The sequence below is a fragment of the Vanessa cardui genome, chromosome 12 (assembly GCF_905220365.1).
Source record: "Vanessa cardui chromosome 12, ilVanCard2.1, whole genome shotgun sequence".
In the NCBI taxonomy this organism is placed as follows: domain Eukaryota; kingdom Metazoa; phylum Arthropoda; class Insecta; order Lepidoptera; family Nymphalidae; genus Vanessa; species Vanessa cardui.
In genome coordinates, this window is record NC_061134.1 from 10,497,321 (window position 1) to 10,521,719 (window position 24,399).

Below are 24,399 nucleotides of genomic sequence, written 5' to 3' on the forward strand. Positions count from 1 at the left end.
GATTTCTCGCTCGCGCGCCGCCGCAGCGCCGGCCGGACGATAGTGGCGCGAACGAAACAGCACGACTCATGGCCGCTGTTGCGTCTTAAACCAAGATTAAGGCTCTATTCCGCTCTTCCGAATATAAATTCTTGTTTGAAACGCATCGTACATCAATATTTGCTTTCGAGGCCTAATTCGAACGTAGACATGATATCATGCGTCGTACGCAACTATTAAACTTTAATATTAATATTAAAACTGCGACGTCTGAAAGAATGCGAACGCTATACATCTCACTCTAGCGTCCAGTGCGAAGGCATTCGCGCCACGACAATTGAGTTGAGTTGAATTGAATTGAGTCGGTTAAACTGTAAAAATGGTGCGGGCGGGCATAGCCGCGCGAGAAAGAGACGAACGAAAGGCGGGTTGGCCGAGACCGCTGCCTTCTTCTCCTCGACTTACGCCGAGTCGCGACTAGTGAACGTCAGCGTACTGACGTGGACGGCCGTATACGCGTTCGCCCGTTTCGTTTGACAGCCACAGAAAAAAAAACATTTCGCGCGACTTTTGACAGATAATATCAAACTTTTTAGTGAGTTCGGAAATTGGACAGATTGTATCAGTGTTGTTTATTATTATATGAACAAGGAGATATATTTGCAGTGTATTTATTATCGGCTTGGAGTGGCCGTTGAAACGCTATAAAGTGATGAATCAGCGAACGCCGGCTAATTAACAACTGTTCACTGTTACGAAAACAAATCCAAGCACCTCAACGTCTTAACAATTGAATATTGTAAGTACAAAATTTTTCATTAATTAATTATTACATAGTTTTAAGTAATTATAATATCATACAAAAACATATAATATAAGTATATAGAATGTAATACTTACATATATAAGTTTTCCTTTAATATTGAAATAAATGTAATATTTAATCATAAATATTAATATACCCTCCAAAAATTTTAACTTCTATTTTATATATTATAAAAGTTAGAAGAAAACTAAATTATCACATAATCGAAACATTTCAAAGAAAGAAAATTATTTGCAATAATATAATCATTAATGTATATTATTAATAAACAAAAAAGTATCGATTCGAAGATTTAAATGAGGTCCCGTGCAAAAAGTTTCTTTGCATAGTCACAGAAAATAAATATTATCAAGTGAATTTCGTTCGTTTAAAAAAGGAGAGGTGATGTTTTTCGCGATTAAGAGGAAAACTTGTATCTGGGCGGGGCGAAGCGGCAACAGCTGATTGGTTCAGTCCGTCATGTGTTCAGTTTTTCTGTAGGTATTTTTTATACGTTTTTGTTTTCAAGTGAAACCCACGCTGTAGTGGAAATTTTAATATCATGTATATAAGAGCTATGTACTGAAGTTAGTGATGTAGGTATTGTTGTACGATTGGCGGCAAGTTCGTTTTTTTTTTTAAATACAACAGATTATAAATATTGGTATAAAAAATGTACTTCGAATTATTTAATTATCGCTGCATGGTGTTTGTTCATTATTAAATATTAAATTAGGTTAATTTCAAAATACATAAAATAAAATGGGAAAAAATTGCGTTTAATTATCATTTGTGTACAAATATTTAGTTTTAAAAATACGAGAATAAATACTAAAATTCAAGACAAAAATGTATTAATGCAATTTAAAATAATTAATAATGTGCAGCAATAAAATAGTTTATGTAATATAAACTCCATGAATTATTTAAAAAATATTCTTGAAATTAGTAAGATAACATAAAATTATACATATAATACTCAACATACTGATGTTTAAAAAAAATCGTAATTCATATTAAAAAAAAAAGTTATTGTAACTAAACTGCAATCTAATTGCAAGCAAAAAGTAAACTCGTGTCTATGGTTAAGTGAAGTAGAAAAACGCATTCGAATGCATGAATAAATTAATCTACAAAGAAAATAATTATTCAATAATTCTAACACTAACATAGTTATTATTATTTTTTTGTATCAATATATTTATCGATACTACCTAGAAGCGATTGTTAAAAAAAAACATACTATAAAAAATAATTCCATATCAGTACCTATTTAAAAATTAAATTACATTTGAAAAAAGAATAATTTCCACCAAAAAAAAAAATTATAAGAGTATTATTTATTATAGTTATTTTAGAAACAGGAACTATTAATAAACAATTCAATTAAGAAGTAACAACACAGAACGACGCAAGATATGAATAAAAATTGAAATTCAAACCAAACTGAAGAACAAGGATTGAAATTCAAATTTGGAATACTTCAAAACAATCCGTTCTATTTCTATCTGATCACATCACTATTCCTCTAAATTCTTCGTTCATTGTGCTTAATTAATATCACACTCATGAGTCAGTATCTCATCTTCATTGCTCTGAATCATTTAATTGTACCACGCCATCCTCTTGATGCGGTGATTGTACCAAAATATAACATTTCATATTATCTTAGATTAATGCGAAATTAATCTTATCGAATATCCAAAGTATATTATGCATACATATCTAATATTCTATCGCTCTGCTTGTTACTAAATACCAGTGTAGACTTGAGTATGTAACATTAGAATTGGGTATATGTTGAAAAGACTATTTAAAGATTATTTTGTGTTTCAATTTATCTTCAAATTAAATGACAGCATATAAATATATAAAAAATAAATCAATTCAACAAAACTAAAATATATGTATATTTTATTGTTAAATATTTTAAGTACTAAAATACGATTTGAAAATTATTGTCTCAATTAATTCAATGCAATTGGTTTCGAAAATTGAAACATAATATATACTTTAAACGATGTAAAGTCCTATGTATATATATGTACTTTATAATATATATTTTATATCCTTATTATGGCCCAGCATCTCCCTATTTTTTAACGTAAGAACGTAAAGAAGCAGTAACATCTTACCATTTTACGACAAACTGAACACCGTCTCGACATCAAGTTTTATAACCGTTCGAACAATTACATCTAATCAGTCCAGTCTTTCCTCTCATTTCCTCGCATTTTTCATCAACGGACCAGAGTGGGAAAGATAGATCGACTCCGCTACGCCCATCAATGTCTAATTGCTTTTATTATTTTAAGGCATCGTAATCATTATGGCCGCAATAAAAATTGTAATTACTTCTCATTAGTTCAATTAAGAATTTTCTAGACACGGTATAGTTGATATGTTGATTGCAAACGTATGATGTATTGTTGAGAAAGCGGCATTTTATTGTTATTACGGTAATAACAAGAAAATTTGTCTATGGCTAATATCCTATAGCGATTATAGTAATAAATTATACGTATTAGATACGGTTCATATCAATCAATATTAATGATCGATACAAAATATGGAACTAATTGTTTATTTTTTAAAATCTTGAAACGATTATAAATCCCACCCTCGGGCCTCGGTGTAATGGCATTATGCTTTAAAACGCGCCAACGAAACCTCATATTAATATTTAATACTCTTTAAGAAAATAAACAATTATATCAAATCTTTTTCGAATCGAATTCGATTTTTAAAAACTTTCAGAACTACAACTGAAATGTCATCATTGAAATCATAGATAGCAAATTGCATTTTATAATCTATAAATTACTGTTAATATATTTAAAAAACGAATTAAATTAAAATTGGAATGGAACACCACACAAACAAATCACGTACATCATAAGTACGAGCGTGAAAAACTTCAAGCGACTTAAGTGAAAAGTTACACGCACGTGGATAACACGTGGCGAGGGAAAAACGCGCAGCCCCGCGCCCGCCTCCCCCGCGCGACTTCCTAAACGAACCGCGGGAAGATACGCGATTGCCTGTTTGAATTTCGAACATGATCTACGCTTATGAAACCATTCATTTTATTAAGTTTGAATTTCGAATTTAATTTAAATAAAGAAAATTATATTGGACTGTATTCAGGCATTTTTTTAATTTTAATTATAGAATTATAATAATGTAGGTTTAATTTGAAATTTAACGAAACGTAAATAAAATCTTTTTTACGGAACAAAAAAGTAGTGAAGCTTATTTCAAACAACATGCAGGCTATTAGTAAAATTATAAATAGGTATTATATTTCATTAAAAATCTAACGATAATTGCATTTACTTTTTACATGATTTATGTTTTTTTTTAAGAGAACCGACTAATTAATATATTATAAAGGTAAACCTAGATTAAAATAGTTATTAATAATAGCTCGGAAGACCTTGAACATTTTGATTTTATGCATCAGTAAAAAAATAAGATAAAAAAAAAATTTTTTTCAAATTAATTTCATAATACAATAATTAAAAAGCTTATATCCTTGTTTGACCTCCGCATAATCGTTTATTTTAAATTAAGTTAATCTCATGATATTACCAAATTAGATTCGCATATTAAAATTAATTTGTATCTATAAAACATTTCGGATGAGTATAATTAACCGATCTTAAAACTTTATTGCGTAATTATTAATTTATAATAATTTAACGAAATATAAAACGAAAATGGCATTGGACACGTGTTAGGAGGTTATTTGATTTCGATTAATATGATATAAATATGACTTATAAAAATAGAATTTGTTTGATTCTATTTTCAAATATATTTTATTTTTTATCTATTCTAAATAAATGAGGTGAAGCTTTTTTTATACAGCCTAATTGAACATGCTTTATATTGTGATATAGAGTCAATTTCAGTCTATTATGTATTAAATATATTGACATAGTTTAGTACAACTGCATCCACAGAGTATGTAAATCTTTCATCTCACTGGTATCAGCAGAATGAACTTTTGTAACAGTCTCTTAAGTAATTTGAAAGGACATGGTATTGCTTTCTCTTTTTCATGAATAGATTTGAAAAAGATAGCAATATAGTTTTCTTGTTCTGAACGTATTACCTCATTGATGAAAAGGCTTATACGCCTTCCGATTCCAAGGTAACGGATTTTAAATCCTGATCTGGTCACGAAAACAGTTATTGAGTCAAGAAATTCTTGTTATCAGTGTGAGGGTTGACATTTGACTCTATTTACATTCCCGTGTAAACATAGAATGTTTCGCAAGTGACATTGGCGGAATAATCTGTGCTCTCTTGGCACAAATAAAAGCTAAAATGAAAAAAAAAAACAATGTTACTGTGTTTGCGACCACGATACAATAAAATATTTTGTCCAGTTCCTAAAGAGAAGCACCTTAGCGGGAATCAGTTAGAACTTTATTTTATATGATGGAAATAAAAAGTATTTGCTAAATAACAATCAAATATTATTTTTGATTTAACTTCTAGTTAATATCAATAATAATACCGATTTCTGCCCGACTTTTATTACCATGGATGAATTAATCGATTCTAACAATTAGTTTATTTTAAAATATATATAAATTTTATTTCAAATATTTTTATCTTAAAATTAATATCACATTGAAAATTGAAACACGATATATTCATTTAATTTTACATCAACTTGAAATGTATTGTAATTACTGCATAGGACCTAAAATTAATAATTAAATCCTTAAATAAGATGCAAATTTACATAACTTTTATTTTAAAATCTGGCAATACTTATAATTTTGGTTTTAGATAAGTATTCGTAGCAAACGCTTTTTTAAATAAAAAACTAATAAAATTAACGTAAACTATGTATTCATAAAAATACAGATAAAAAAATACGAAAAATATATTCAATTACAAATTTCTACAGACTTTATCAAAACACTTATTACTTTATTATAACCGACATGCTATATAAAACTCAGTTAAATATAAAAAATGACTATTTTATCTGTCAATGTATTTTTAATCTGTTACAATTTTTCCTTTTATGTGTGGCAGTCGTGGCGCTAGTCCCAGCACGGCGGCAAGCTGTTTTACCCCTACCTGAAAACGTCATCCCTACAAAGGGACTTCCTTTTTGCCAGTGGCTCCGGTAAGTCGCAATTTTTTTAATTATAATATATTATTTAAAATTATTTTCATAATTATTTAAGATTATTAAATCGAATCTATAATAGGGTTATTAAGATATTTGTTACGAACGACAATTTTTTTTTTTTGTTTAAATTTGTGTTATTTAAAAATAGAACAATATAAAACAATAATAAGTGTGGAACGTTTTAGGTAGTTTATTATTCTTCGAATTTTTGTACTATCAAACCTCATTTTTTAAACAAGTTGCTATAATTTCATAAATAACATTGCTTTATATATCAAATATTTGATTATGGCAATAATTAAATATTCCGAGGCACACGTCTTATAACGTGAAAGTCTATACGTTATCTATGCCTAGCTATATAGAAAGGCACCAAGTTATCTTATGTAATGTTTAAAGAATTTGGTATTATACAAAACGATACCATTGATTTACAATAAATATAATGTTTGTATATTAATGAAAATTTTCGAACTATTTTTTGTTTAAAGTTTTGTATATTATTTTGTTTATCTAAAATAAACGTTGATTATGATTATATACTTGAAAATAAGTTAATAGCTGCGTGACAAACTTCTCCTTTTATATGAAAAACAATATTATACAGTATTATCTCAGACTCATTTTTGAAGGCCCTTTAAAATAAATACATATGATATTTAAAATTTCAATCATATATTCGGCAATGATAAACAAAAAGAAATGCATCACAATTAAACTCTAATAAAAAAAAAAACATTTTTTTGTTAACGGTAGTGAAATTCGAAGAACACACATGTTAACGGTGATTATACTGTCAATGCATAAATTAAACGCACGATAATGATAGTGGAACATCTGTGAAGTATTTCAACTTAATCTCCAGTTATCGTTCCTATAATAGTTAAAAGGGCCTTCGAAGCTATAAAAATTGATCTCAGTTTGTTTGTTCGTAAAAATATTACAATAAATATAAATCATGGCGCGTCGAGTGAAGTGTTTATTGTTAAAACAATTCGACTATTAAATTTGAACGGTGTAATTTTAGGGATTAAAATCTTCTATTCAGATTCTATTTCTATAGTTTATATTTTTCCTTTAAGGTAACATTCAGATTATTAAGAAATCTTGTAACTAAACAGTAGTGACGTCATAATACATCCATACATTTAATCAATAAATAAGACAAAAATCATTAAACATAACAATATTGCTTTGCAAATATTCCAGAATTGAGCAAGAGCTCATACGGAGTCACATACAAAATTTCCATAATGTTTCAATTATTTCTGGATCTTACAAAACTTTCCCAAAAACAATTATTCAGAATTTTTTTAGTAGACAAGTAGCCATGGTCATCCATAGACATTCCTACCATAACAAAGGAGAACTCTTTTACATTCCAAAACTGCATGCAAAAGTATCATAAAAAATAGAATTTTTGGACTAGGAAATAAAATCACCAAATATGCAGCGAAAGTATAAAAGCCAATTAAACTTAACACAAATATTATATTATGCGATTTCTAATTCTTCTTCATCAATGATTCTTCTGTTTTTCTCAAAAAAGATAAATAAAAGCGGTAAGTACGTTGGGGGTAACATGTCCCCTACGAGAGTCTTTGAACGAGAACCTAATGCAATTAAAATGCCTCTAAGTATCCAACTAATTGGATGTCAAGCATAATACAACGATAATAGATTGTGCACTTGACACAATCTTCGATTAACCGATTTAAAAATAGAAGACATTATACATGAAGGTTTTACTATATGATCTCCAATATTGAGATCACTAATCATTGTATCCATTGACAGAAAAAAGGTTGTTATTAAAAAAAAAAAACTAGATATATTTTTATTCATAAAAAGAATACTTTTAACTGAAATATATATTGTATTCGGTTTTGAAATAAGAACATTAAAATTTAAATATTTAAAAATCGAACATAGAAATGAATAATCGTATCATATAAAAAATGACTCATGATATCCTAGAAGGACGTTAGCGTTTCGTTTCAACTGTTGGCCAAATTCAGAGTTGTTAAGAATAATTGTTTATATAGATGAGTATCCAGCCGCCACACTACATCGCAACCGACACGATTAGATCGCCTCCGAGAACCGCTCATAAATCCCTAACACAACCGCTCTGTTTAGTTTGGAAGCTTCCATCCCAGTAATTATACGATAATTCATACTTTAATAAATACTAATAAATCCTTCCCACACCGCCGCATTATCAACTATTACACGATGTAATTACAGACAATAAATTACCAAATAATACATCAATCAGATGTGTTATAATTTTTTTTTTATTCATCGGACGGCAGGCAATTTTATTAAAATTATATGCCGGTTAAATTGGGGTAGCTCGAGGCTAAGTCGGAACTTAATTATATAGGTAATGTTTAATGATATATCCTTATAATAAGCTACCTGATGTTCACGGCGCGTATAAATCAAATATTTCATTAAAATTCGAATCGCTATCCCAACCCTTCATTTGGATACTGTTATTAGGTACGGTGGGACTGCTCCGCGAATCGTCTGAAAACGCGAGACTCTACTTTTCGATGGAAATAGCATTAACGTGGCGACGTTGATGTATGGGATCGATTTAGCGCGTGCATAATTATGTTTTTGCGAACCCTATTTTACTTTAATCCAAGGATTTTTAATTAATTCGAAATTAGATGATTCACTCGTTCGCTCGTGGCTTGCAGTCTTAACGTTTTTGCCTTAAAAAAGAGAAAAAACTAAACGAAGTGTTAAGTTTTAGTCTTAGTTTAAACTAAGTGCAATTTTAATGTTGAATAACTTTTCTTTTAGTTTGACATTTCGTTATGATGAGAATTAGGAATCTGTGATAATGATATTAGGTAGTTATTAGTTTTGAAAATAGAATAAAATTTAAACAAAGATATTATTAAGTAACGTCTTAGGCTTAAAAAAACAACATGTGATCCCAATGAAATTTATAGGTATCCATGAAACGTAACACATTCTGTTATTAAAAAAAGCACTACGAACAATTTGTAATAATTTATTTTTGAAAATAGAACGAAAATAATAAAACTAAATTACGATACAAAAACAAAGTCTAAATATGTTAAAAATTCACCTGTAAAACAATAAATATTGCAATGGATACAAGTAATAGTGCATACAGTTTTTGCTAATTCGTTTCCCGACGTGGCCCGCGCAGTGTTGAACGTCGCCTCGGGCGGTACAGTCTGCAGAAAAATAATACTAATGTTATATTTTGTAAAATTCAATTATCAAAATTAATAATCTTTAACATTATTATCTAACATTGTCGTATATTTGAGAATTTAAATATAATAAATAATAATTAAAAAAAACTAATTACGAATTTTTATAATGTTTATTTTACAATGAAATATATATAATTACATTTCCATACAAACTATGTTTCTTATAATTATAAAGTGTTAATAAAATTTTTTAAGATATATTTTTATTAATATATTCGATTAAATAATAAAGATGTCTTATAAAAATGATTATTTTTAATCGAACGAGTGCACGTAATTACTAGTTCTTAGACACATGCGTTGGTCGCAGCTCGCAACTATCGAGTCCCATCACCTGGAGCGATAATAGACATAAAAACTAGAAGCTGGTTTAGTAATAAATTGTAATACTGACTTATTGATAACTTATACTTTAGAAAGTCGTAACTAAAATTGTTTGATAACTTAAGTATATACTAGATGAAGTAAATTTGAATTCAGTTTAATCAATTTTATCTAATATTACAAGTTACTTTTATGTTGCATTAAATCTTGTATATAACGACGACAGCAAAATCATTTTTTAAAAAGACTATTTTTGAAAGTAATAAAATAAAATGTGTATTGATATTTGTGTTGCTGTCTGTACATTCAGAGCGACCTTGGCTGTAATAGAGTGTTTTGTATTTTCAATTAAGCTAAGTGCATTGGCTTTTTAATTACGCCAATATTTGCTTTTTTAAACTTCACTTTATTTAACGATTACTCTAAGTTTAAACAGTTTTAACAAAATGTTAAATATAACTTCTAACTGGGACTGGTGCAACTTTTTGACCTAATTAGCTCTGATTTTCAGAGTATTGGGAAAAGTAACATTTTGTTATGTCCCAACGCTGGGCAAAGGACTTGTTTCGTGGGAAGAGGCTTGGAGCTTAGTCCACAATGCTGGTTGGGCAAAGGACTTCTCTGATCATATAGAAAAGCTTATTCTCATTTATATGAAACATTTATGTTTTATTACAGTATTTTAATAAATTGTAATTAAATAATCGTGAAAGAAAACTCAAGAAAGTGCTTGACCTTATTTTCTGCATAACGGCTATGCAGCAACTCTCACAAGCAAAACAGCACTCTTTAATATCACTCCCCTAACCCAAAAATGGAGGGAATTCAGGCCCATGCACTACTCCTTACATCCTTGTATGACTTTTCATACTGGGACTTATGAGAAATCTCAAAACTATACATCACATCCTAACGCGTTGTCATTACAAAGTATAAAACAAAGTCGCTTCTCGCTGTTGCCTCTACGAATGCTTAGATCTTTTAAATTACGCAACGGATTTTGATGCGGTTTTTTTAATAGATAGAGTCATTCGAGAGCAAAATTTTTGTATATAATGCAAGGACAATATTGTAAAGAAATAGTGATCAAATTAGAAGTTTCTAATGTGATGTCGTAAATAAACAAATTCTTTAGTATATTCAGTATCAGCATTGCACCCGTGCGTAACCGGGGCGTGTAGCTAGTTTAATATAAATAAAATCTTTGACGAATTTATCCACTTAACAAAAATTAACGTTTTTGTTAAGATGAATAGGATAAAAAGCCCCCATGGTAATTTTAATTTAGTACGTATTGTAATTCGATGTTACAATTAGCTAACTACGCGGAAGAAGGCACTCGATTTTAAATTGGTTAAATTTACAACTATAAATGGGGGGCAGGTTTAGACAATCATTACAAGAGGTCGCTTCCTTTTATTTTCATTACATAATATATTTAACAGAGGTGATGAAGTGGTGAAACCGCGCTGCTTATTTCCCACGGGTTACCGGTTCGAAACGAGTCACATCTTGTAATATGTATGCATGTATGCTTCGAATTAATACTTTAATAGTAACCAGTGAAATCAAAAAGGGAGCACAACTCGAAAAGATAGTCTAAACCGATTTTTTAATCGACTAAAACCCTTTTTATTTTGAAATATAAGGGATAGAGTCAATGTCTGACTCTATTTTTTCCATGATAACTTAAATAACTTTCTTTAAAAACAACAGTCAGATTTTATTTACGTATGGAGGACATGAAATAATTAGTATTTCAATTTTTGTTTTGTCTTCGGTAGTAAGTGTGTAGAAATTTCACGTCAATAAGTTGTGTTGTAGTTGTCGTTGTAGTTGTCTGGTTTAAAAAATCAATTGTAATGTCGGTTCCACACCGGGAGCATTCGTCTGTAATGTAACAATTTAACTTCGATTTTGAGCATTTGTTTGTAGTCTTGTCAGTTGTTTTTCAATGCTGTTAAAATACTTGCAAATGCTCTCGGTCACTTTTCTTGTATTTAACTCAAACATACAATTAAAATATGTAATACATATATATGACAATAATGTATCTAAATCTGTATACTTAACATATTTTTTTACGTTACAGTATCATTATTAATTGACTTCATCATTGATTTAATTCATATATTTTACTATTTTATAAACAAAAATCTGACAAAATATAAGTATAGAAAAAACAGCGAAAAAGTCATCAAATCGCTTTTAATTGTGTTAAAAAATCATACACTATATACCACCTCAAACTCTTTAGTTGATTTATTTAAAAAAAAAATACTAAGATCACCAAAGTATGTACTCATCAATGTATATGCAAATAAAACAAAATTTTCGTTGTACGTTTATATACGAACTGTTTTATCGTAAGTGCTCCATCAGACGCTAATTATTACATTTAAATATGTCTAATTTATGTAATATTGTTATCTCTGAGTCGTGGAATAAAAGAGAATATCAACTTTTGAATATTTTATACTTTACGACCGCTATTAAGCAGTAATAAAGTATAATATAATATTTCTTTATCTCATACTAATTAAGGTGCCGCGAGGTCGTGCAAGCGTATTTAACGTTATTTTCCAAAGCGATTTATTTATTAAAATAATTTGCGTCATTAGATTGCTTCAGAATCACTTCGCGGGTGCGATGGATAGTATTTATAAGAATTATGTCCTAGTGGGTTTTACTTTATTAATATTGAATGTAATTGTTACATTATCCATAATATATCTATACATAACAAAATGTATATACAAATATTCAGTGATGATGTTATCCACATACAACATACATACAACAACAGCCTGTAAATTCCCACTGCTGGGCTAAAGGCCTCCTCTCCCTTTGAGGAGAAGGTTTGGAACATATTCCACCACGCTGTTCCAATGCAGGTTGCTGGAATACACATGTGGCAGAATTTCTATGAAATTTGTCACATGTAGGTTTCCTCACGATGTTTTCCTTCACCGCTGAGCACGAGATGCAATTAAGCAAATGAATCAGCGGTGCTTGCCTACGTTTGAACCCGCAATCATCGGTTAAGATGCACGCGTTCTAACCACTGGGCCATCTCGACTCTCATCAGTTATCCACATGTTTCTATTACTATTGTGGTATAGGTTGGTAGACTAGCATATGACCTACCTGATGGTAAATGGTCACCACCGCCCATGGAGTAAGGGATATTAACCATTCCTTACATCGCCAATGCGCCACCAACCATGAGAACTAAGATGATATGTCCCTTGTGCCTGTAGTTACACTATCACACTCACTCTTCAAACCGGAACACAACAATATTGAATACTGTTTTTTGCAATAGGATATCTGATGAATGAGTGGTACCTACCCAGACGGACTTGCACAAAGCCCTACCACCAAGTAATAAAGTGTCTTGAGTAATTTAATGTTTTATTTCCAAGTAATGTCATAATCAAAATTTCATTTTTTATTACATCTTTACCGTTGTTCGTTAAGTATATATGTATTACGATAATTAAGATTTAAATAGATATTTTGTAACGAATGACTTTTAAATGATCTCAAATTGCGTCTGGACGAAGTCGTTATTGTTGTTGCTTACTTTTTGCTTTTACTACATTTCAAAAACGAGGTGCGATCTTATCTCTGAAATATTTGCCTATTACTTTGTTGGTAAGTGTTTTCGTCAACGGGAACAAACTTTTGTTGATAGTACAAAAGTTGCTAACCATTCTTGTGGAGACGGAGAGATCTTGTAAATAATATTTAAATTACATTTATATAAAACACTTATATATAACTTTTTTATACGCTATAGAGATACTTTTCTAACACCAGTTTCAAAAAAAAAAAATCTTGACATATTCAAAACTTTAAAGTCAATAATTTGGAGTTATAATCCTATAATATGATAGCTAATATTTTTTGTAACTATGATATTATTACAAAATTTGTATAGTTTTATGATTAGAAAGTACAATTATAGCCTTAATGAGATATCTTAGCGGTTATGCATTTATATATCTAGATTAAATGCAGGTGTTAAAGTAGAGCAGACACACATTCATAATCAGAGGGTTGATGTAATATTTTTCATATTTATACATAAAATCATTAGTAGATCATAAAGTAATGAAATTTACACTAAACTATGTTTAGACAACCCTGTATTTTTTACCTTACTAATAGAATTAAATTAGTCAAATTTCTTATTATTGTTAGTTGCAAATGTACCAGCTGTTGGTAACAAGTTACCACCACCCATAGACATAGGCTATCAATAAACATTATTTAGTTATAGTCACGAATTCGCAAACATAGTTGGTGAACTAGTTCGGCGGGTGTACCTATGATCGTTAATATGATTGTAATAGTTAATGAGATGAAAGTAACAGCCTATACATTTCCCACTGCTGAAATAAGGCCTCTTAAACTATGGAGAGGGTTTTGGAACATATTCCACCACGCTGTTCCAATGCGGGTTCGTGCAAAGCACATGTGGCAGAATTTCGATGAAATTAAACACATGCAGGTTTCCTCACGATGTTTTTTCTTCACCGCCGAGCACAAGATGAATTATAAACACAAATTAAACATATATATAGTGGTGCTTGACTGGGTTTGAACTCGAAATCATCGGTTAGGATGCACGCGTTCTAACCACTGGGCCATCTCAGCTCAATAGTATGAAATGGGTCGACGAATGCCAAACGAATTCTTCGGATGTTCTTCCTCGATGTGCTGGTATGCGTTCAATCCTTTTCACCAATTTAAGCTTATGATGTCTACAATAGTTATTTTAAAATGTGATTTGAACATATATATGTTTTCAAATTTGCCAATGCGAAACCAACTTTGTTAACTGTTACCCCTAAAAACGGGTTATATATCCTCTTGGTGTGTTTGACATTCGTAATTTATAGATGTTACATTTTAACATCACATTTAAAATGCGAGATGTTTAAGTACAGAGTTTCAGGAACAAATGCCTCTGTGAGTTTCAAAGCTTCCTCTACTTAAGCTTTTTAATAGAATAAAATCATGAAATATCAAATATTAAAAGGATACTCTAATCAGAATACAATATAGAATATAGCTGTAAGACGATAGTAGTTCCCAATATTGTACCTTAAATGGTAGATGAGGCTTTGTTTTATTACAAATGTTTTAATTAATATATACTTTAGAACATTCCATTTATCTATACTAATATTATAAATAGGATTTCTTTGTTTGTTTGTGTGTTTGTAATGAATGGGCTCAAAACTACTGGACCGATTTAAAAAAAAACTTTCACCATTCGAAAGCTACATTATCCACGAGTAACATTAGTATTTATTGCTAGAAAAGATAAGGAATCCTTACTAAAACTTAAGTAACGTAACCCAAGGTGTTAAAAAACTTATGTCCCGTGCGCAGCTGGGACGGGCCGCTAGTAAGTAATAAAGCTAGACATATACAAGGTTGTCTATTAAGAAAGTGTAAAGTTGTATGTTTGACAGCATTAAATCATTACTACAAAACCAGACGGTCAACAAACTGAACCTACACACTTGAATAAAAACAAGGCATCCGAACATCGTTAACTTGTACAAAATTAAAAATACAACCATATAGAATTTAAGACCATTAAACGATATGGTCTGTAAACATTTGTATATGACGTGCTACCAAATTAACTTCTAATTAAGGTGTTTATTACGATAACAGGGTTAATTAAGTAATTAATAGCTCATTAACGGACAATGTATTATGATGACATCAAACGCATAATACGTATCGAAATGTAATTTAATATTCGCTGCAGTCCACGCTGCTGTGTTCTCGTTTCAATGCAATGCTAACGGTTAATAAAAGAATATAAAAACGCTAACAATACATAATATATTGTCTATTGTAACTGAAACACTATAAACATAACTCAGATTTGTATATTGCATGTGATTAATAGTTTTTATATGGATTAGAAATATTTTTTTATTATTTATATCGACTTTAAATTTACTTCGAAAGTTTCGATTATGAATTCGCCAACATTCAAAGCGCACATGAGCGAATCAAATTGGATTATCATAGATTATATTCTAGATTTCGACCAATGAGATCGCGTCAATTTAATATGATTTTTTTATACGGATGTGTTTAGAATATAGCTCTATAATTCCCACGCACACATAGCCATCCCACGCACACGTATTAACTACATTTTATTTAATCAATTTTTTTTTTTATATATTTTAGGAAGGCAGACGACTAAATGAGCTTGATGATGGTCACCGACGCCCATAGATACTGGAACTGTAAGAAACATAAAATACTCATCACTACATATTATAAAACTAAGAACCCCGACCGCATCTATTTGTCTGTTTGATCGTGATAAACTCTAAAACTACTGAACGAATTTGCACGCGATTTTTACTAATAGACAAACGGATTCGTAAAGAAGGTTTAGGTATATAATTTATTAAGGTTTTTTTTTGTAAATAATTTGAAATGGAACGTGAATTGTTAAACGGGTCAGAAATAAAGCAACCAAAAAATATAAATAAAAGGTAAAAATATATTTAAAAAAAAAAACGTAAGTCAGCCCGTGCAAAGCCGCGACTGCCCGCAAGTACTAAAATACAATATAGTTCACTGGGCTTTGAGCTATCCCTTCTGGCAAACCACACATCAGATATGCTACCGCCAAACAGTAGTACTCGGTGGAGTGTTCTGAGTGAGCCAGTATAACTGCAGACACAAATGACATAACCTTTTAGTTCCCAAGATTGGTAATCCATTGGCTATGGTAAGGGTTAATATTTGATAAAGTGCCATTGACTATTACATGTGGTAACACTTACCATCAGGTAGACTATTTCATAAATAAACATATATGTGCTGACAACCCGATCTACGATATCCTTTGTATCTGTAATTAGTGACTCAGCATTCAAGAAAGTCTACAGAAAGTTTTACCAAGTCAATTCTAAAAGCCAAGTGCTACACAATATAATTGAATACAATAAATAATCTTGTAAAATTATTTCGAATTGCTTTTATAGTCTATTTAAATCTTACTAAGCTGAGGAAGTTGTTGAGTCGAGATCGTTGTAATGATAATCAAAGGTAACTAAGTGTTCTATATTGTATTAAGCGCTTGAAGTAAAAAAGGTATTGTTTGAAAGAGAATAGTCTTATTAAAACGAAATACAAATAGCGATAGAAATGTTAAAATATCAGTGGCACCGTGGATAGAATACGTTCATACAGATTAAAAAACATCACGAAGAAACTTATATGTCGAATAAATTGTTCCACAATTATCTAACTGCAGAAATGGTGTGGCATATTGGAATGAGCTTGAGCCCTACCCTAAAAGTAAATCATTTTAATTTTTATATATAAGAAGTAATTGTGCTTTTTATAAGTAATCATTTAAGAATAAAAAAAAATATTTATTAATAAAATATAAAATATTCTCATTTGCCAAAACTGACACGTCAGAAAAATTACATTATTTAATTTGTTTTTAAATATTAAATTAATAAAAACTTAACATTTCGCAGATTTGTTACTTATACAAATTTACGTTATTTGTCTTAATTTATTAATGTATCGAATTCTAGTTTAATGAACTTAAATATAAACGAAAGTTTGTAGTTTGGCTGAAACAATATATTTCTATTACTCTGCCACAGACAATTCAAAGTGACTTTAAATATGGCGGGAAACTTTCAGTAATGCACTTTGCAACTATTTGTTTTTTTTTTTTTTAAACGTCAAATGAACTCGTACAAAGTATCATTTTATCGAGCCTAATACATTATAAAGCATCATAATATATACATTGCTGTAACAGCCATATCAATATTAGTATTAATTGGAAATTATTTAATTTTTTTTTATGTCAAATGAAATGTTGCCAGAATGATTAATATAAATGTCTCCAATAAAGTGGTTGGAGTAAGGTATAGCATGCTGTTTTGTTATTAATGTGCTTCAACCTTTACCATCATATAATTTTAGAAAAGAGCGTAACGTCGACCTCTTTGAAATTTTCCAACAAAATAATAACAAGAAAAAGGCGGAAATTAATTTCGTTTTAATATTAATTTTATACTTTTGCAATTTCATTAACATTAAATAATATTTTCCATACTAAATGAACCTTAATAAATGTTTCCAAACGTAAAACTGTTTAAGAGTTGTAATTTTGGACATGAAAAAAACATGCAATTTGAAATTAAAATCGCTAATGACTTTAACCATTAAGTTAATCATTTTAATTAGAAGTTGGCGTTCGTTTGCGTTTGTAACGCTTTTTTGTTAAGACTCGGGCTTGTACTATCGAAGCGACGATGGCGTCTTAAAGCATTAAGCACGAATTACAATGCGTCTTAAGTAAAGAATGAATAAAAAACTCCTGAACTAAGACAGCGATGTATTATAATTGTATTTATAAGTTTCACGAGCGAATCTAAAGATATCAAAATTAGTTTTGGTGAGTGTACACTGGTAAACGTGACGAAACAAATAGTATCTTATTTAATATGAAATAGAGCTCATTTTCGTGTCTCGTTCGGGATTTAAATTATTATTATTATTAATCTGAACTTCGTAGTATTGTGTCTACTTTCAAACTGATTATGAGTTATTAGATAAATAAATAACTAAATATTATATGAAATGAGCTAGATAATTGTTTGATTCGCTTTTGCAAAGTAAACTGAATTAAGTATACTATACATATATGTATATATAGTACATAATACATATCTCAGTATATATATATTATATACGTATGTGTCATTATAATTATACATGTCTGCCTCTTATTTGTATTTTCCTTCTCGGACATGCTTCAAATCTCTTCAAGGATCATTTGTAAAGGTTATTTTGTGTACATATAAATAATTTAAAATAAATAGATACATCGATAATATTTAATATTTAAAAAATATTATAATATTTGTCTAACATATATTTTATAGAGCGTTTCTTTAATAATACAAAGTTCGTATATATTTCAGGATCCTCTGGGTATATCCCTTTGGTAGAGTCGTGGAACTGTCAAACTTAGGCATAATTGTAAACTTTAGTAAATAAACTATATTGAATATCTGTGTATATGTCGAGATGAGAAGGTTTTATGTCAAGCCTGATGTAAACTATAAGCTATGTTGTCTTGGTAAAAATAATAGAAGTAGATTCGATAAAGAAATCGAAACTCACCACAGAACACGGTCGTATATTCATTCACAGTATATTCATATTATTTAAAATATTTGTCTTATAAATATCAAATCACCGTGAATCTGTTATCAACATTTTGCGAATGATTTACGAATTGATTTCTGAAAGATTACAGGTACTAACTTACTAACTAAGATAACACAACAAATGATTATAAAAAGCTGTTTTAATTTGTATATAAAATATTATATGACGTTTTTAGTTTTTCAATAAAAAAATGTAGTAGGGCGTAAAATATATACGAACAGATTTATAATATTATGTTGTGTTTATTTTGACGACCTCCGTGGCCGAGTAGTGTGTACACCGGTTTTCATGGGTACGCCACTCCGAGGTCCTGGGTTCGATTCCCCGCCGAGTCGATGTAGAAAATTAATTAGTTTTCTATGTTGTCTTGGGTCTGGGTGTTTGTGGTACCGTCGTTACTTCTGATTTCCCATAACACAAGTGCTTTAGCTACTAATTTTGGGATAAGAGTAATGTGACGTTTTCCAATATTAGAAAAAAATAATAATTATAATTTCGTAATAATAATAATTTTGTTACGAGTGTTAATTGATCTTATATAAAACAATTATTAACGAATATTATGAAAGCTATTCATAACCTTAAATTGATTAAAGCATTGAAATAAGGCAATTATATTCTAATACAAACTCCAATAAATAAGCCTAAGCTCCAAATACAATTATTGTAGAAGTTATAAATTATACAGGCTCTTAATATAAAATTTAACTGAATTAAACCCATTCATTTTGGGTCTGTCTTAGTCAGTCGGAGACGGACGTGGAGCTACGAAGTTTTTAACAAGAAGGTTTCATATTTTTAATTCAATATTTTTTATTATAAAATCATATTAATTTTTTTTACAAAGTTTTTGGGGGTAAATGTTTGTTTTTGTTAGAGATTTTATAAATAATACACTTATTATTGTTTTTACTTTTGCTAAGTCGGTCACAAATTCATGTGACTTTTGTTTTATCATCAAATAGACATATAATATTTACAATTTTATTCAAGGGACAAAGGAATAAACTGAAATTCCTTAATATCGATAACAAATAGCATAAATTAGCGTAGGCTTTGAGCTAAAATATAAAGCAATCGTCTGATTTGTTAAAGTTCACTGTATTGACAAATCACGACACTTTTAGACCAGGGCTGCGACTGCAAAACTGTCAATTTTTTTTAAACATACCTCTGAAATCATACATAATTATTTATTCAAATAAAATAATTATTTAATAATTATAATCTGTAACAATATCGAGTAAGTTTTTCTGTTGATTTGACCTAGTAGCACGAAAGGAAAGAATAGTTGTCAAAAACACATCTTTTTTTACACTAAAACATGTTTTAACAGTTATTTCACTAAACATCCCGTCTTTTGAAAGAATTTAAATGTGTTACAAAAAAGTAACAGGATTAATCTAAACTGAGGCCGATAATAAGGGGCGTGGATTTGTAATCGATTTTTATTTACACTGTGTGAAAAACGATCGTAAAATTATTAATTAAAAATAATTTTATTTTACAATCGAAATATTCCTATGAGAACCTTATAATCAGGACTTGACTGTGCTTATGATATGACTGATTTTAATATATATTTTTATCTATTATTATCATAAATTATTATACTTGGTAATAAGCATTGGTGCAAGCCCGTCTGGGTAAGTACCACCGACTAATCAGTTATTCTACCGCCAAATAACAGTAATCAGTATTGTTGTGTTCCGGTTTGAAGGGTGAGTGAGCCAGTGTAACTACAGGCACAAGGGACATAACATCTTTGTTCCCAAGTTGGGTGGCACATTGACGATGTAAGGAATATTTACTATTTGCTTGGTGACCACTTACCATCAGGTGGCCTCGTCCGCCAACCTATACCATAAAAAAATATAATTAAAATTGTATATGTAAAATTTATACGCTCCAAGCTATCTCTCATCGTTCTCTTCAGGACGCAGACGGACACTTGAATGGCGTCTCATTATCTCTAATTATATACCAATTCTTCGGCTTCATAATTTCTTCTTAATATAGAATATTATAAATGTTTTAAGCATAACTCCATACAAAATTCATTGTATATCATATAAACTTATAATAAATTAAAATCAATTTAAAAAAAACCTGTAATAAAAGTAGTATTTTTCAAAAATATTGATATAGTCACTTATTAAATAAATATAAGAAAAATATTAGCGTCATAAATAAGAAACAGGTATAGGTATATATATGTGTATATATTCTCCCTGTCTAATATGAATATGATAGTATAAAACTACATGCAAATTTTCACGGTCAGTATACTTCTTTATAAATCTCTCAGCAATATATATTAACATCTATTTATATATTTTAGATATAGTGTTGCACTTTAAAATATAATACACGAACTGATTTTATTTTAGTGTGCGTGGCAGCTACGGTTGACCATCGTCCAATGTCATTCTTTACTATTGTGTGTGTATAGTACGACACAACTTAGATGTAGCATCGGCAAAATTCGTGAAACCGATTACATCCGAATTAAGTACGCTATACCAAATTATCAATATTCATTCCTTATGTGAATATGATCTTTACACAAACGTAAGAACTTGTAATATCATATAACCTAATATATTCGCCAATCAGATACGTCGATTTACATGCACTTGCTTTCTTGGGTCTAACTGACTCGAGAATCTATAGCGTCTTGGTTGTTTAAATCGGCAGTAATCGGTTTTATTGTATTTGCCGATGCGAAATCTAAGTTGTGTCGTACTATACTTAGTGACCAACTGCTGACCACTATTTTTTCGATGCCATCTCAGCTTTGACTCTGTCTAGATATAAAAATAATCAAACGACGCAATATTTTATATTAAAGGAAGATTAATAACAGCACAATGTCGACGATTTTAATATATTCACAATCTTTATACGAATTTGACAGGTCCTCAATAAAAAAAAAAAACTTGCTATATGCTTCTTGCTTCTTATGCACTAGGAAAAACATAGTACTAAGAACTATTTGAAATTAACTCTGCTTAAAACAAAACCGTGGGCACAAATCTATTTAAAATAGAATAAAAAAGCACAATAGATTACTAAATCAGTTCTTTACTCGTTTTTGACGTATTCATTGATTTGAATTGGGAATTATGTGTGTTAAAAATTTAACACTGTCAATAAATAAAATCATTATTATTAACTGTATCTACTGTCAATTAAAAAAAAAAACAACTGTTTGATTAAAAAATATTGTCCCATTATTTTTTTAATTTACTGTAAATCCGTTAAACTCTCATTATAAACGATTTTCTTGCTTTGTCGCTTTATTTATTAAATCTTAACGCAATATAATACCAATTGTTTTCGTTCAAACTTTATTTCATTACAGTAAATTTTAAATCAAAATGGTTATATTATTATTCTTATATATTAATATTCTTATCACTAATCAAATAAAAACTATTAAACTTTCATTATGTTTAATATCTTTCACTTCCGTATTGTTTATGTGACTTATGATTTTTGGCAGTATTTTTTTGTCCTATAACATCTTGCAATAAAAAAAAAATAATAAAAAAATCGTGCCGCTGACGTTTATTTCTTGTACGTTTGGCGCTAACGTGTAACACGGAAAACATAGTATTGATAACGCTAATTTAACGCGGTCGTGTGGGTTAATCCCTATCTATTGGGAATTTATGATTTATAATTATTAATTCGATTTATAAATACTATAATAATACAAATAATATAATAATAAATAATACGTGTCGCTATAAGAATAGTTGCAATATTTTATATTACTATTTATAAATACTAATATATTGAGTCATGAATATTAATAATAATTTTTATATCAATCTTTATAACTGAATATTGTTATTTTAGTCTTTTGGAATTACTTGAATTAATAAACGTAAAATACACTTGTGTTAAACTATGTTTGTATAATGTTTATTAAATAACTTTTTAAACAACTTAGAATATTTTCTGAATAAGTTAATACATATCGATATTATTATTTTTTCCGGAACATCAATATAATGAGGTATTTAATATCTTACTAACACTTTGTGCAAATAAATTATGCAATATGTAGGTACGTCATAATTTTGTAAGCTAAGCAAATTACAATAATTTTGAAAACTGAAACGTGTAAATCTCCAATGTGCGTCTGCTTTTAAAAACGACATCAAATAAAACTGTCATTTAAAAAAACCAATGTGAATGAATAGCTTCTTTCTACTAGCACTTAGAGAGTTAAGGGGAAACCGGGGTAAAAAGTGTAATTATGTTGATTATTTAGGTCGTAATGCGCTGACTATCCCGCGCCTCCCCCTGTCATTAATCGCCACCCCACCCCCCCTTTCTTACTCCCTTTATTATTTCGTTTCAATTATTTTTGTGATTATCTTTTTATAGCGGGCGCGCATTAAAACTCAAAAAAATAACAACCACATTAAATATAATTAGAATTGAAATAACAAGATGTCCGTTCTTCGCGCCTTTTTATGGTAAATATAATTGTATTAAGGAATAAGTCGTTTCGTAGTACTTACATTTCGAGATTAATATTGGTTCTTTGATTATTATTAAGTACCAATTCGCTTAGTCAATTAAAAAAAGCAGTCAAGTATTAATGGTAATTAGGAAAATTATATCTTTATCCGATTATACTTACGAAGATAATAAATTATAGCTCTGGACTCTCACATACGAATTTAAAAAAAAATATATGAAAAACCTTTCATCCTATAAAATTAAAAAAAAAATTATGCACACCTTATTGATTACGAATCTTGTTATCTATTGGTTATATCGAATATCGATATATTGTTTTTATTTATTCTTATAAAATTTTATGTATTGCAAAATTAAAAAAAGAAAAATCTTTAAAGTCAGAACTATATAATATTTTTTGTTGTCAGGTTACCACCGATGGGATAAGAGTAAGATTCTTTTTTTTATTACTAATCAGCTGGACGCAGACACGTGCTCTAGAAATTACTGAACCGATTGTGATGAAACACATAATAATGGATATGTAAGAATAAGAACGTGAATGCGCAAATCTATTTAATTAATCAAAATCAATGTGTCCTATAGCTTAAATTTAATAAGCATTTATAAACAGTTTTTTTTTTAATTAAGTGATACTCATTTGTTTTTAAAATTATTCCTTAAACGTTTTCTTACTAATATTTTTACTATGTTTGATAAATTATATGTAATGAAATCTATATATTGTATATTTAAAACATCAATACATACTTTGTTTAAGTAGTTACAAATAGGAACACTTTTGAATCGAAATACAATAAGACCGGTTGAATCTAAAGTCATTAGAATTGGATGTAGATTCTACAGAACCGAAAAGAATCTTTACGCTATTTAAACCATTAATCTTTTTTTACTATCAAAAATGAATTCAATATATCATTCAAGTCTAATCCTTTGAAATAAAGCTTTGTCGAACGATTTAGTCTTATTCACATTCAAGTAGTACCAATAATAATAATTTCTATACGTAATATAATAACGCATAATTATATTTAATACATTGACGCGTGACTATTAACAATAGAAGTTGGATTTGCCAACCCTTTCATTCAAATCACTAATGAATCGTTAATTCGTTAAATAAAAAT

At 29.3% G+C, this 24,399-nt stretch overlaps 1 protein-coding gene across 7 annotated transcripts in view; it reads left to right on the forward strand.

Moving 5' to 3' along the window:
- Window positions 1-449: 449 nt before the first annotated feature.
- LOC124534345 (POU domain, class 6, transcription factor 2) overlaps window positions 450-24,399 on the forward strand; it is a 151,610-nt gene continuing 127,660 nt past the window's right edge. For 5 of the 7 annotated variants that reach the window (XM_047110125.1, XM_047110132.1, XM_047110129.1 and 2 more), the window contains exons 1-3: window positions 450-778; window positions 5,840-5,933; window positions 23,680-23,700. The gene's annotated coding sequence lies outside the window, so the exon portion shown is untranslated. The remainder of the gene's footprint in view (window positions 779-5,839; window positions 5,934-23,679; window positions 23,701-24,399) is intronic. The other 2 variants (XM_047110126.1, XM_047110128.1) reach the window with 1 other exon arrangement.